The 16,138-nt window shown below is 40.7% G+C and overlaps 1 protein-coding gene across 1 annotated transcript in view; it reads right to left on the bottom strand.

Moving 5' to 3' along the window:
- The window catches only part of FRMPD4 (FERM and PDZ domain containing 4), an 852,755-nt gene that overhangs the window by 665,796 nt on the left and 170,821 nt on the right, over positions 1 to 16,138 (bottom strand). The window lies entirely within an intron of this gene.

Raw genomic sequence — 16,138 nt, 5'->3', positions numbered from 1 at the left:
TGAAAAGGCACAAAGGGAAAACTCATCACTTTTTTATCCCTCATTTACCCATACAAAAACAGCAACAAAAACAAAGCAAAGAAAACCTGTGGTTCTGCTTCCCAAGTTTCCAATTCCTTCTAAAGATACCACTATTATCGTAGCCTCATTCAATCAACACATGTGAGGGAGATATAGATGGATAAGCCACATGGCCAACCTCTAGTGCACAGCATTAAAATGTGATTGGTGTTGTGACAGAGTTACGCGTAAAGTATCAGGGAATGAAGATTAGCAGTATCAATCACAGCCTTTCACAGAGGTCAGAAAATCCTTTGAGAAAAGACAACACTTAGATTGAGACTTGAAGGATTGAAAGGAGAGGAGGAACATTCCAGGCAGAAAGGAACAATGTGTGAAAAGGAGGCATGAAATTTCAAGGGGGATTGCAAATAGGTCAGTGGAATCAGACGGCAAGATAGATGTGGGGACCTGGTAGAACAAGGATGGGAATGTGAGCAGATCATGAAGAACTCTATTTACTAAGAAGTTTGACCTTTATATCAGTAGGGAACCACTTGAATGACTTGTCCAGATGCATTTCAAAAATAATTATACCAGATTTGAAAGTTTGGACTATTGCTCAGAAAATATTCACTTAACCTCCCTTCTACTTGGAGTATATACCTCCCTGCCCTATTGACTTGGGCTTCATAGTGTGACCTACTTTGACCAAAGGAATGTAACTCTAACAGAAGCTTGAAGTATACTTCACCCTATGATGGCCATGTGAAGAGCATGTTCTAGTCAGCCTCTGTCCCTTCAGCCTGGGACCCATGAGACCCATGCTGTAGCTGTGAAGCCTGGAGTTCAAAGCCTGGTCCATGGATCCCAAAACATGGAACCAAGCCCCACCAAGTTGCAGCCTGAAAAAGAGCCACTTTAGCCAACCCAAACACTTACGAGCAAGAAAAGTAAATGGTTTTTGTTACAGACCACTGAATTTGGGAATGATCTGTTAACACAGCACTACTGCAGCAATAGCTGACTAACACATGCATGTTAGGAAATACGACAACAATTTTTGCCTTCCATTTAACCTTGTACTCCTTCCAAATCCAAAATACCAAGGAGATATTCTTTCAGTCCTTCTTTAGAATTGTATTACTGGAACAGCCTCCTAATCAATATTTCTGAGCCTGGTTTTGCTCAGTTCCCATCCATCCTGAAGTCTTATGTCTAGACTACTCTTCTTAAACACCATCTTCATGTCATATCTCATCTCACAATCTGCAAGACGTCCCATTACATAGCATTTCACATTCAAATGCAGGTGTTTCCAAACACCACCAAGTAGTTTAACCCCTTCACTGTTTGCACCCCAAACTAATTCTTTATGCCCTATCTTTGTTCAGGCAGAAGAACTCTATTTCTTTTCACCTCATCTACAAAGCTTCATTTTAAGCCACGTTTTTTCCATGTAGTAATCACCCTTCCCAAACTTCTTAGAGCTGCAAGGACTACACGGTTCTATGACATTTTTAGTCTATATCCCAGGAGCACCTAGTTAAACAGTGACTTTGTATACGTGTATATCTTACTTTCCCAACTACCTTGAAATCTCCTTGAAAGCCAGAACTACATCAAATTTTACTACATTCTCTTGTCCCTTCCCCCACCCCATTCCCCATTCTTTGCAGAATGGCTGGACACCATAGACAATGGAAATTTGTTTGATACCCTAAAATAAGTTTTCATTTCTTCAATACATATTGATTAAGCCCCTACTATGTACCAGGCATTGTGATATGTGATGGCTGAAAAAAGATGAACAAACTGTCACCTATGGCCTCAAAAGCTTTACAATTTACAGCAACAATAAATATACAAAAGGAAGCATTACTGATTTCCTCTGAAGGAATCTCACTTCATTTGCTGCATATATTTTAAATGTTCATATCTATTGCCAGACTAAAAGGCTGAAAGAGGAGCATGACAGATGCACTTGCTGAAGTCACACTCATGTCTTACCCAGAGAATTTTCTTAACCTAATTGCCACTACCCTGGGAACATGACTGTCAATCCTGACTTTTTTCTTCACAAAGGCAGTGAGGCGGAGCCAAAAGGGCACCTGGGGAGGGAACCTTCTGCTGAAGCACACTATGTATAGGTTTCCAGTTTACCAGAAACAAATATTTAAATGCGTTTTCTTAATTTTCCCCCTGTCATCTGACAGAGATGCATCAACTTCCCTAATTTATCAGAGCGTGTATCACATTACAGAATCAATGCACTAACTAATGGAATTTCATTCTCTAGGTATACTGTCTGGCTTTATTTTTCTTTTTATAAATGGAGAGTGTATCTAAATAACTGAATCTCCCATAGAGGCCATTACAGAGCATTGAGTAGAGTTCCCCGTGCTCTACAGCAGGTTCTTATTAGTTATCTATTTTATATAGAGTAGTGTGTATATGTCAATCCCAATCTCCCAATTTATCTCTACCGCCCCCCCCCGATCGCCTGGTAACCATAAGTTTGTTTTCTACATCTGTGATTCTACTTCTGTTTTGTAATTAAGTTCATTTATACCCTTTTTTAGATTCCACATATAAGCGATATCATATATTTGTCTTTCTGTGCGTGACTTACTTCACTCAGTATGACAATCTCTAGATCCATCCATGCTGATGCAAATGGCATTATTTTGTTCTTTCTTACGGCGGAGTAATATTCCATTGTATATATGTACCACATCTTCTTTTTCCGTTCCTCTGTTATGGACATTTAGGCTGCTTCCATGTCCTGGCTATTGTAAATAGTTGTCAGCCACACTTTAATGAACATAAGAGTTGGAGTGTTGGACATTTCAAATGCAATTTGATACTAATTACGAGAGTGGATGTTTAACCACATAAGTGAATAACTTTGCCGCATGTTTAGTCCAAGTCCACGTGGTCCCTGGCTATGACAGATGCCAAATCAGAAGAGAAGTTGATATCACCATTGGGTAAAAGCCTTCAAATGACCAAGAAGAATAATTACGTTAATTTACATTGACAGACACAGTGAGATTTTGACAAATTAAAGTATTTAGTTTCTCTTAATACTTCAAATTACTGCATGTTTAAATATCTAACTGGTGAAAGAGCATCCAAGAATTCATTGTCTTCAATTCTCAATCCTTCAATTTGAAGGAGTATTTTCCAAGAAAAGTAGACTCTTTGGTGGGGGAAAGAAGTCTGAAATGTTGAAGACTGAACTCTATTTACAGCTCCCTGGCAACTAAAATGGGAAACCTAAGCAAATAAAGATAGCAGGACCCAGGCAAGGGTGGGAAAGATTGGGATGACAAAATTAAATTTCTCTGGGACCTCTTCCAGGCTGATCTGTGACTGAAAAAAATAAAGTGTTACAGTATGCCACTGCAAAGAAACAGATGTCAGGAAACCCAGAATTTGAGGGGAAGTGGTGCTTCAAAGTACCACACTATAGTGTGACATGCTTGTTGATCATCTTTGATCTTCAGAAACTTTTGAAAGACTTCGCTAAACTCTTAATTAAACCTAACTTTCATTGTAAAGAACTACAATTTAGTTACGAGAAACATTTTAGTACAAAGACAAAATACATAATCCTGGGGGAAAAGAAAAGGTCCAAAGACCACATATTCAAGCTGTTCTGAGACAAAAAGGAGAGCTGTTGCAAGTATTTTGGAGTCTTAAGTGGAAAAGGGACTGGAGAAAATGGATTTTTTTTTAAGCGAAACCAGTATTTCAAATTATTCTGGGCCTACTTTAGAGCAGACATATGGCATTAAATATGCAATAATGAAAAGAAAGAACACAGTCGCAAAACTGGAATGACGGACTAAGCATAGAGCTTCCTACAGAATTGATGTCTTCTAGAAGTCTAGGACCTAAATGTAAACTTTGGGGTGCCTGAGTTATTGGGATGAACATGCCCCATTATCACTCATTATCTGGAGAACTAGCAAGCATAGAAATTGCATTTTGTAAGAATCATCTTTTAGATTTAATCTAAAATACAGCTCCTACACACACACACACACACACCCCCCACTGAACACAGTTTGCTATTTGTGTGTTCGTGAATTTAAGAACACTCCTGAAGACAACCAACCATAAGGAGATGAAGCAACAAATAGAGTTCAACCTTACAGACTCCATAGCCCCTTTCGGCAGCTTCTCCCTCATTTCAAAGACCTCTCCCACTCCCGAATGTGCTACCCAAACAAAACTATACTAGCTCTATCCTGTTATCTTCTCATCATAAGAGCAAACAACCTGTGGGCTCTCGCTGTATTTAGTAACTCAACATGTTACCTCTCCTAAGACTATCAGCCTTTAAAAGAAGAGAACAAGTCTATGCTAGATTCAAAGGAATGAGCTCCACGAACTAGTAGGGGAGGAATTTGGGGGGAAAATAACTTTCCTCCAACCCTCAAGCCACCTTATGCGATGAAGCCCTCCTTTCCCAAATGCATATCCCAGGCTCTGTCAACCTTGGCGCTACTGATATTTGGTGCTGGAGAACTCTTTTTCATGGAAGACTGCTGTGCACTGTAGGATGTTTAGCAGCATCCCTGGCCGATAGCATCCCTTCAGTCAGTTTTGAAAATCAAAAATCCCCATATACTGCCAAATGTCTCCTGGGGGGCGAAATCACCCGGCTGAGAAGCGCTGGTCTATGTGAAGACAGGCCTTACTTGCAAACACCAGTCACCTTAAATTCAATGCCTCAGATTGCGGTTTTTATCCCTGTGCAGTTGCTGTTAGTACATACATCACTCTTTAGAAAAGAACAAAAACAACAACAAAAAAACCCACAGGAAACCTGCTCATCACAAAATAATTAGCAGAACTGGACTCCAGTCAAGAGCTTTTGTTCTTGTTTCATTGAAGAAAAATTTACACATGAAAATATTCTCAAGCAAGGACTCAATACATCATCACATTGTTTGCCCTCAGACTTATTTACAAATACCTATTTGAAAATATATTACAGGGAAAATGACTATATTCCTTTAGACTCACTGTGGCTTTTGAAATTACTGCATCACAAAAACAGATGGAATGAAAAAATAACTTAAGAACATATGAAGAGGCAGAGCTTTGTTTTTGCAAAAATGCTAATATTAGATCCCTGACTTGTACAATACATGTCTCTGGCTCAAATTAGACATACTGGTCTATAGAACATGTTGATTTTTTTTTTTTTTTTTTTGCGGTACGCGGGCCTCTCACTGTTGTGGCCTCTCCCGTCGCGGAGCACAGGCTCCGGACGCGCAGGCTCAGCGGCCACGGCTCACGGGCCCAGCCGCTCCGTGGCATGTGGGATCTTCCCGGACCGGGGCACGAACCCGTGTCCCCTGCATTGGCAGGCGGACTCTCAACCACTGCGCCACCAGGGAAGCCCCAGAACATGCTGATTTTTAAATGAATGTTTACTTTTGCTTAACTTTTTTTGGTACTCCCCTTCTCCATTCCTGATGGTTTCCTGAGATCAGTGGAACTCAACTAGGAGCAATTTTGCCCCCCTCCCCCCAAGGGTGAGGGATTTGTCAATGTTTGGAGACATTTTTGGTTATCACAACTCAGAGGTGGTGGGAACGGGAACACGGCTGACATGTAGTGGGTAGAGGCCAGGGACGCTGTTAAACATCCTACAATGCACAGGATGGCCCCCACCACGGAGAATTATCCGGCCCCAAAAGTCAATAGTACCGAGGCTGAGAAATCCCAGTCTGGACACATAATTAGAACTCCCATACACAACCCCTGATTTGGTTACAACCTATGGGAAAGAGGTGGTACCCACATCTTCTGCATTTGTTTAATGACCATGATGCGTAGGCTATTACCTGAAAAATCCAATTTATTGGAAAGAGAAGACAAAGAAATAACTTCATTCTTCTTGTTTAAAACATTCTTGGTAAACTAAAAAATTAAAGTATTGTTGGAATAAAATAATATCTTTTAAACGGATGAATTGTAACATTTGCAAAAAACAAGGACCATTTTGGAACCTGGTATCTGTGGGCTATGCATTTGAACCTCCACAGGGAGCTTAAGGCTCTTTTCCTCACCCTCTACCCCCTCATCCTCCCCCAAGAGGAAGCAGCTCCCCGCAGGGCAATAATGCTGAAGGGCCTCCCCAGGGCAAAAGGAGGCCATGATGATAGAGGGTGGGAACAAAGAGTGAGCAATAAGGAGAACTCAAGTGGGGGCAGGGTAAACAAAAAAAGAGAGAGAGAGAACTCAAGTGAGGCTCCAATCCTCCTACCCCTTTAAGGAAATCTCTTCACCATGAATTTATTTTCTCTTTACATCTCTTTTCAGGAATTCCAGCTAAAATATTTGAATGAGAGCTCTGATCTCACTTAATTTTTTTTTTGAAGATTTATGTAATCGTATCACATTGTTCCAAGTTCTCTAAAGGCAGTGGAACTCAATAGAGGACAATCAAAATATTAAGGTACAAAACACAGGTGGTGAAAGATCCCACCAAATGTAGGCATCTCCTTGGGACTCTGGGAAAGCCACACTAGATTCCTATCCTGAGAGACTAAACACGTGGCAACAGCAGTAACATGCTGGTTTTTGTAATAATCCTTGAAAGTATATAAATAAACCAAATCTCTGCAAATAGAAATCCTGCGAGCTCTTCTTGTGATTAAGAATTTAAAGCACCAATCTTCTCCTGGGCTGGGAGACTTTTAGAACAAAAAGTTTGAAGTGGAACTGGAAAACAGTTCTATATTACAGATGCACCCACATTGCTCATGTAATATTTATGAGCCTCAGAATGAGCATTCTGATTATTCCCAGCTGATTTTAACAAGAGATTTTTTTCCCTCTCTTAATTAGGTGCCTGCATGCAAACAAAAGCCTATTCTAGCACTCAGAAAGAACACACTGAATAAAATTAGAGCAGATCTATCTTCCAAATCATTGGATAGTAGTCTAGATATAAAAATAAAATGGTTCCCTGTGATCTGCATGTGAGCGCACTTGCAATAAAACTTTTATACGATTTCTACTGCCACTCTTTGTAATCACGGCAAGTAAACCCAAAATCAACTCGAAGTTCATATAATGCATCTCAACTGAGATGCACGCTTTATCAGTGTCAAAGGTACGGTTGTCTCCTTTTCTGTTTAGAGGAGCAAATTTCTAAATGTTCTCAGGTGACTAAGGTAGATAACTAAAATGTAAAGGAAATCATTTTTCCTACTGCTCAAAGCACAGAAGAAATATTCCAGTTTCAAGAGGATGTAAGAAGGGTGGAACTTTTAGAAGCAATCACTATCCGTAAGCTTGACTTTGGTAGCCTATTAAACTGCAGTTAGTGCCTAAATTTAAATCCCTGTCTGTGGTTAGAATAGAGGTACAAAGTTACGTGTACATTTGTACACATACATTTGAAATACATTTGTATTTCAAGAAAAAGATAAAATAGATTCAAAGGCATGGGATCCGCACAGGTAACAATAAAAGTCTGGCTCCTTGTTTTACATGATAATTAGTTTACGAAATCATACCTTGTTAAGTGTTTATGCTTGAAACATTGGACCTTATTTTGAAATGCTGTTAAGGATTAGATTCTGTGACACAGACCCTAAGGTGACCCCCAATGATTCCCATCCTCCTGGTATTGGTATATTTCACCATAATTCATTTTCAAAGTTAGTAAGAATTACCCAAGTGCTTAGTGATACAAAAAATAAGGTACTATGGGAATAAAGAGGGACCTATTCTAGGGTGAGATGTTGGCGGGCTGTGGTATGGAGAGGAGAGAAGACAGGGTACACAGTATTTCTATATACACTGAGTTTCAAGAAAAAGCACCGACCCTAATGCGAATTAAGATCTTGAAGATACCAAGATATGGAAACAACCTATGTGCAGATGAATGGATAAAGAAAATGTGATACACACACACACACACACACACACACACACACACACACACACACAGAGTTGTCCCCTGAACAATACGAGTTTGAGTTGCATGATTCTACTTATATGCTGATTTTTTTCAATAAATATACAAAAATATACATGTAAAACATCGTGTGCAAGACTTGTTTTGAAGGGGATAATCTATCCTTACACAGGTATACGGTGATATTTAATATAAAATTAAGTGTTAGTTTTCTTACTGTTTTATAACTTTGTTTTCAAAGAATTACATTACTCTATAGTATGTCTGTCTTTCCCTCTCATGTATCAGCTTATAATCACAAGTGTTTTTTAAAATGTAACAGTGTTTTCAATACTGTGTTATAAATATGATTTATACTGTATGGCACAAATATGTTATAAGGATTCATTCATGAGTGTACAGTGCTACTGTATTGAAGCAATCATATCGCTTGCACAAGGCAACCATAAAGCAATCACATTGCTGCTTCTTCATTACCAATGCATGAATCCTTACATCTGTAAATAAATATGAATTTTCACATTATCTTTTCATTTTGATGTCTAGTGTAATACACATAACATCTACAGTATTTTGTAGCATGTAAGACAATTCTGATGTAGGTATTGACAGACAATTCATCTTATAAACAGAGATGTAAACTCACTGTACAGATAAATATGGTATGATAGTGAAAATATATTTTCTCTTCCTTATAATTTTCTTTTCTTTTTTTTTTTTTTTGCCATGTGGCACGTGGGATCTTAGTTCCCTGACCAGGGATTGTAACCACTGGACCACTAGGGAAGTCCCGCTTATGATTTCCTTAATAACATTTTCTTTTCTCTAGTCTACTTTATTCTAAGAATACAGTATGTAACACATATAACATACAAAATATGTGTTAATCGACTGTTTATGTTATTGGTAAGGCTCAATGGTAGGATATTAGTAGTTAAGTTTGGGGGGAGTCAAAAGTTTTATATGGATTTTCACCTGCACAGGGTCAGCACTGCTAATCCCTATGTTGTTCAAGGGTGAACTGTATATACAATGGAATATTATTCTGCCTTAAAAAGAAGGAAATCCTGCCATATGTGACAACACAGATGAACAGAGAGGACATTATGCTAAGCGAACTAAGCCAGACACAGAAAGACAAATACTGCATGATCTCATTTCTATGTGAATCTAAAAAACTTGAATTTATAAAAGCAGACAGTAGAATGATATTACCAGGGGCTGGGAGGTTGGGGAAATGGGGAAATGCTGGTCAAAGGGTATAAAGTTTCAGCTAGGCAGGATGAATATGTTCTGGAAACAAAAGTAAACCTTAAGTGTTCTCACCACACACACAAAAATAACTATGTGAGGTGATGGGTGTATTAACTAGCTTGACTGTGGTAATAATTTCACAATGTATATCAAAATATCACATTGTATACTTTATATATACAGTTTTTCTTTGTCAGCTACACCTCAGTAAAGCTGGAAAAAATCTTCTTCAATCTTAAAGATGTTCTCTTTTTGTCTCCTAATTTTCTAAATGCTTCAAAACAAATTTTTGTATTTCTGGTGTGTGATTTATTCTCTACAAACACACTCTACTCATTAAGATTCTACTTTTCCTAGCAGCCCTGACTTATGTTGCTCATAATAACCATTTCATTACTTCAGTGATTCAGCTTAGATGTCTCCTGCAGTAATTACCAGAAGGATTTCTTTTTCTTCCTCTCTAAGATGGATAGCATATATTCTTTGAATCGGTTTTCAATTCCACATGTACTTTGTTTTGTTTTTATTGTTTTAAATAGGCACAATGCCCTAGATAGCTCAATCTTGCTAAAGTAGCTATGCTGCAGTAGTCATGGGTATAGTTCTCGTCTTACTTCTCCACTTATCATTTAACACATTCTACTCTTTTGAATCACAGGGAAGGACATCAGCCTTGGAGAGGTTTTCCAGGAGGAAAAACCAATGAGAAGCCCCAAAGACATCAGATTGTTCTGAGTACCCATCAGAGCCCCAGAGAACAAAAACACGTGGGCTGACAGATGTCCTTGAGTCCGCTCTATCCACCGATTCCACTTCTGAGACCCAGGACCATGCCAGAATACTCTGGAAAGCAAATTTACACAAACACAGCCATTTGCTCAGAGTTTGTTTTCTAAAGTTCCAGCTACTTTTTAATAAGAAGCAGCAGCAAAATTTATACCTAAATGCCTTCTTGACACTTTTTACTCATTATACACGAGAAAAAAACCACTATTTGTGGGGCTTCCCTGGTGGCGCAGTGGTTGAGAGTCTGCCTGCTGATGCAGGGGACATGGGTTTGTGCCCTGGTCCGGGAAGATCCCACATGCCGCGGAGCGGCTGGGCCCGTGAGCCATGGCTGCTGAGCCTGCGCGTCCGGAGCCTGTGCTCCGCGACGGGAGAGGCCACAACAGTGAGAGGCCCGCATACCGCAAAAAAAAAAAAAAAAAAAACACAAAAAAAACCAAAAAAACACTACTTGCTTAATAGTCAAGTACAGTTTGCTACTGTTTCCATGAACCAGGATTTATCCTGTTTTGTTTTGTTGGTTGTTTTGTTTGACAAGAAAAAGCCCTCTGTGATAAATATGATCCTGTGCAATGGAAAGTTAAAATAAAAATTTGATGCAATCCAAAAGAAAGGACAAAATAAAGTGAAAATGATCACAGAACTGGTCCCATCAAAGCTGATGAGTCATGGCAAATAAGGAGGAAATAACTGGGTCTAATGAAGATGCGGAATCACAGCCATTCAGGGTGTTTTTGAGCCAAGTTAATCTCTTAAACTGGCTGGTCATTGGTAATTCTCGCTAGGCAACAACTTGAATAATGATGGGCTTGTTTGATACACAACAGAAGTGTGTAATCTGAGGAATCACATTATACTTGGTCAATTGATCTAATATTTAAAACTATGTCTTCCAATTCCTTTGACAATTGCAATTAATACATTCAAAGGGACAACCAGATTGATGCCCTTGCCAGAAAGTAGGTTTTCCTTTCCATTTAAACAAAAATCGGTTTACTGATCAAGGCTGCAGCTTACCTGAAAAAGGATGTGTAGTCAAGAGTGTTGTGTTTTAAAGATTTCTTTTTTTAAAAAAACGGAAGACAGCACCAGATCAAGGCTGCATGATTTTTTTAAAGAAAGAAAAAAATAGCTTTTAGAGGAAATACTTTTATCTTCTATGGTATTCACTATCAAAAGACCAGTAGGCCCTCCTCTACCGTTCCTTACTTTTTCATGAAGAATTTGTCTTTCAATTTTTTGTGTGATAAGCTACAGATTATTCAGACACCTCTGTTGCAGAACCTAAAATCGCAGGCCAGAAAATAGCTTGAGAAGAATCTACTCCCTACGTCACCCTCAGCGAAGTTTAGGATTAATTTGGCAGAAGAGGGGTTCACCCAAAGAGGGAACGTTCAGGAGCGCCAAGGAGAGGGATATCGTAAAACCTCCCTGTCCGCAAACTGCTCTCCCATGACTCTGCCACAACCTCAACAATTCCCAGTGTAAGAGTCACTGCTTTTAATGGTGGTATTTTTCCCTGGAGACCCCTGGTAAAATGCAAATGTCATGTCTGGAAAGGGCAGGGTACTCACCTATACCCACCCACTAACTTCACATAATTCACCAAATAAATAGCAGCTCTTTGATTTAAGCTGAGAAGTTGGCCAGCACTTTATAGACATGGATTTTCAGGGCTAGCGCCAAAGACTTATTTTCCTCCAGGCTCTCTGCCCACCAGCAGGAAAGCGGGCAGAGTAAAGCTGTACTGTACACAGCTTCCAGGTAGAGTTCAACTTGCCCTCTATCAATTATATTAACTAGGAATTACATTTGTCCTCATCCCTTACCCACCAGAAATAGAATTATCATCTTCTTTGCGCAGTAAATGCTCCCAAAATTTAGTATCCCCAAATGCAAAAAGAATAAGGAAAGGTCCATAATGAGGCAACAGTAGGTAGAAGGCTCAGGCAGCAGTATGAATGGTTTCTCACCCCCATGGTTATTTACTTGGATCTTATCAAGCCCCCACTATGTGCCCGGTGCTACTGAGTTAGATGTTCTACATGTTTTAAACCTTCCCAACAAGTCTGCAAAGGAGGGAGCATTTTTCTCAATTTTATGGAAACGGAAACTAAAGCTCAAAGATAATTTTCCAGGGCTTCCCTGGTGGCGCAGTGGTTGAGAGTCCGCCTGCCGATGCAGGGGACACGGGTTCGTGCCCCGGTCCGGGAAGATCCCACATGGCGCGGAGCGGCTGGGCCCGTGAGCCATGGCCGCTGGGCCTGCGCGTCCGGAGCCTGTGCTCCGCCACGGGAGAGGCCACAACAGTGAGAGGCCCGCGTACTGCAAAAAAAAAAAAAAAAAAAAAAAAAAAAGATAATTTTCCAAAGCCTTGATGTGTCTGACTGCAATGCCTGCAAATTTTCTTGATAGAATGCTTTGTCCTATATTCAAAATGGTATCGCCTTCTTTGGATGAACACTTAAATAACTGAAAGCACTAAACGGAGACACAGGCCTCTTGTTCCATGTAAGTCTCTGCCCTCCTTTGTGATGTGATTTATACTCAGGGTCACCCGTGCCCATCAGACTCTGCGACAGAGCAGAGAACCAACAGTCAAATCTCAGCCTCCCAGGCCAACAGCCTCATTTGCCTGACACCTCTCACCTTCTCCACCTGAGCTGACGAGCTTGTGTGGCTCTCCTGCCTCCCAGCAACCCCTCAGGAACTCTGCTCCTGGGCCTGGCACAGTGGGGAAAGCAAGGCTCCCCCATTGAGCTTTCCTGCTCTAGATTTTCTGACCGCGTGGACTCATCTTTCCCGCCCAGTCTTGCCCCGCCGCCGCACACACGACGACGGTCGGCCTGGGTCAACGGCTCGCGGTCAGCAGCCACCTCTCTCTGTGACCCTCTGTCCTCACTCCAGCCAGGAGCTCCCATTTAATGACAGCCTAGATTCCCGGCGACCCACACACAGGGCTCAATGTCCTGCACTTACCAACAGCTCATCGCCGGCTCAGAAAGAGATTCTCATTAGCAAAGCTGCTCAGGGCTGCCACCCCGGATCTCCCGCGAGACTTCTCCCACCTCTTCGACTCCCACGGATCTCCTGGTTTCTGACGATTGCTTTGGACTTTTAACCTTTGCCTTTGCTCTTTGCTAGGCTGCTTGCAACTCTCTGTCTCTTGACTTTGACTTTTCTCTTAGCAAATCCTTCACCTCCAGGCTGACCTGTGTTCCACTTTAAACCACCCAACTCCAGATCTCTAGTGCAAGCCTTACTCCCAGCTTCCAGCCCCTCCTGGGACCTGACCCTATGCCCACCCCTTTGAGCTGTGCCCAGGGTCTGTCAGGCCCGACTCCCTTTCATGTCAGGAACCTCTGATCACTGTCAGTCGCTGCTGGATCGAATCCTTAAGAGTTGGGTAGCGTTCATTAGCCACCATCCTTAGAGCCTGTGAGCTTTCTTTGGCAGAAGACAAGTTTTACTGCCTATTTCCTAGTGTTCTATAGCATTCCTTATGACCAGCGGGTCTCTATCGGTCCAGTTTCTTTCTTAGGAAGTGGTTAGCTTTCTCTCTCGATGAGAAAGGAGAATAACACAAAAGACAGAGAAAACAAAGAATGAAAACTTATCAGCAAAAAAATCACACAGAAGCTTTCTTCCAATTAGAAGATGAGCTTCACAGTCAGTTCCCCATCTTCATCCAGATATGCTCTGGAGAGCAGTGTTTCTCAGCAGTGTTTCTCCCACTTTCAGAATCATTGGAGGTACTCGTTAAAATGCAGATTCTTGTTCAGCAGGTGAGGGGATAAGGGTATGTTTCTAGCAGGCCTCAGGTGATGCCCTGGCTACATCAAGGCCTACAGTTTGAGCAGCAAAGCCGTAGATCCATCAACAGCTGGAGATGGATGTATACCTGGCCTCCTCCTTAAGCAGGACATGCAAGATTAGATAGCCCTGGTCTCTGACTCAAACCACAGCCCTCATCTTAGAAACACCACATGTTACAGAATACATTTAAGCAAAACCGAATGTTTTCAAACATAACAGTGATTTCTTTACTCCTCGCTATGGATGGGAACCTGAATTAATAGACATAGAGGTTGTTTCTTTCAACAAGGGGAGGAGAAAGGACATAGAAAGTGTGAATTATAGGCATTGAAGTGGAGGTTACTGCGTAACCTGGGGAAAATAAAGTTACTGAATTCTAGTGCTTAACAAATAAAAGACCCCCAAAGACATGACCCCATGAGAGAGGGAGGCAACATCAAGCCTTCATTTCAGAAAGTTGTGCTGGGCTAACTCCAGAGGACTTGACTGAATCTAGACAGGTAAGAATCTTGTCTATTATCTATCTTGAGGTCCGGCAGCTTTTACTGGCTGAAAAGTTTTCCCTTTTTGTAATCAACCTAAATCCTTGAGCTTTAATATAAACTAATTTATTCTTACATACTCATAAGGCTAAGGCCACCTGATTTCTATCTCTTCTAGATGTGGCATATAATTGAAGATGATTTCTAAATTTTTTCAATATTAATGACTGGCATCTGTAAGGCATTCAATATGTGCTTTATGTGAATCAATCTCAATTCTCTTAACAACACAAAGGGTAGGTACTCTTTTAGTTCTATTTGGCAGATGAAGAAAGAAGAGAGGGAGAAGCAAGCAATGTACCTGAGGTCTCAGGAGTGAGCAACGGAACCAGGCTTTGAACTCGGGCATCTGACTCTAGCCCGAAGTTTTCCACTACGCTATCCTGCCTCTTCATTACTACTTTTGTTTTTTTCAACCTGGACAATTACAATTTACTTTCTCATAAACTTTCCCTGGAACACTCCTCTGGAATTCTAATGAAAAGTTCTCCAAGTGGACTCCAGAGCAGGAACTAATTATGACCTGAGAATCTAGCTCGAGAGAGAACACAGAAGGGACGTTCTACTCCCCTTACATGTGCTCTTTCATCCACATTCTATACTGCATCACAGTTTGGATTTTCTTCCCCTACAATTCTAATTGCTGCTCAGTGTATGATCTGTCCTCTCTGAGCCCAGGATCCTTTACTAAAAGTCATACTCAGGATGCTTTAGGTTCCAAATTTTAAAAATAAAACTGGAAGTGGCTTAAATGATAAAGGGAATGTATTAATCCACATAACTGAAGAACCCCCAAGACAGGACAGAGTCAAGAACCCAGTTTCTTTTCAGCATTTCACATTGGCATTGAAACTGTTGGCCTCACCTGGGGCCAGCCCCCCCTCAGAGTCCTAGGAGATCGATGAGCAGGGATTCTCAGAGCTACATGCTTTCTCATTTGCACTTGAGAGGAGGGCCATCTCTTCCCCAAACCATCAAATAAAAGTCCTGAGCTTCACTCTGATAGAACCAACTCATCATATTGGATCCATTATAAGATGCATGTTTTTCATATTGTAACATCTCTGAAGTAAAAATACATCTTACAATTGATGTATAGTTATGTCAGGGGTTTTCCTCATTTTTTCTTCATGATACCTAAAACAGTGTGTCCTTTTTGGTACCTAACACTGGGACAATAGGCCTAGACCAATCAGGAATTATCTCTAGAGCTGGGGCAGCCCCAATCTCTGTACCAAATGCCGTACTGCTATTTCCCATGGGGGAGGGTGGAACAAACGTTGGGAAGACAGTCGAAATGTTCTTTAAGTTACTAGGCACGTACTAATAGAGAAAAATCTAGTGCAAAGTCATTTGTTCTTTTATCCCATCACTTATTCATTCATTAAAATGAAAGCATTTATTGAATTCCAACTATGAGCTGGTACTCTTCGAGGGGCTAGAATAAAAATAATTGAGATACAGACCCTGCCATTGACAAGCTCATACTCTATACTGCTATTACATTGTTAAATTTTATATATACATATGTTTCTACATAAGCAGTACAATTATAATAGTGCAATAACTCGGGAGTCATGTTCTACGAATAATAACCAGATAATAATCAGCTAAAGGAAATGGCTAGGCCATAGATAATGTGTTATATGGAATCTTATACTCAAAGAGCTTTGCTGCAAGTGAAGGAAGCACGTTTCCCAGGCCCTAACAAATCTGGGCCATGTGACGCAGCAACTCAGATTCCGATTTTGGAGTAAGAATGGCAGGCCGGTCCGCGGCTAAGATGCAGTCA

Source organism: Stenella coeruleoalba, assembly GCF_951394435.1.
Source record: "Stenella coeruleoalba genome assembly, chromosome: X".
In the NCBI taxonomy this organism is placed as follows: domain Eukaryota; kingdom Metazoa; phylum Chordata; class Mammalia; order Artiodactyla; family Delphinidae; genus Stenella; species Stenella coeruleoalba.
Note: the sequence above shows the minus strand (reverse complement) of the source record. Positions and strands in the feature narration are given on the sequence as shown.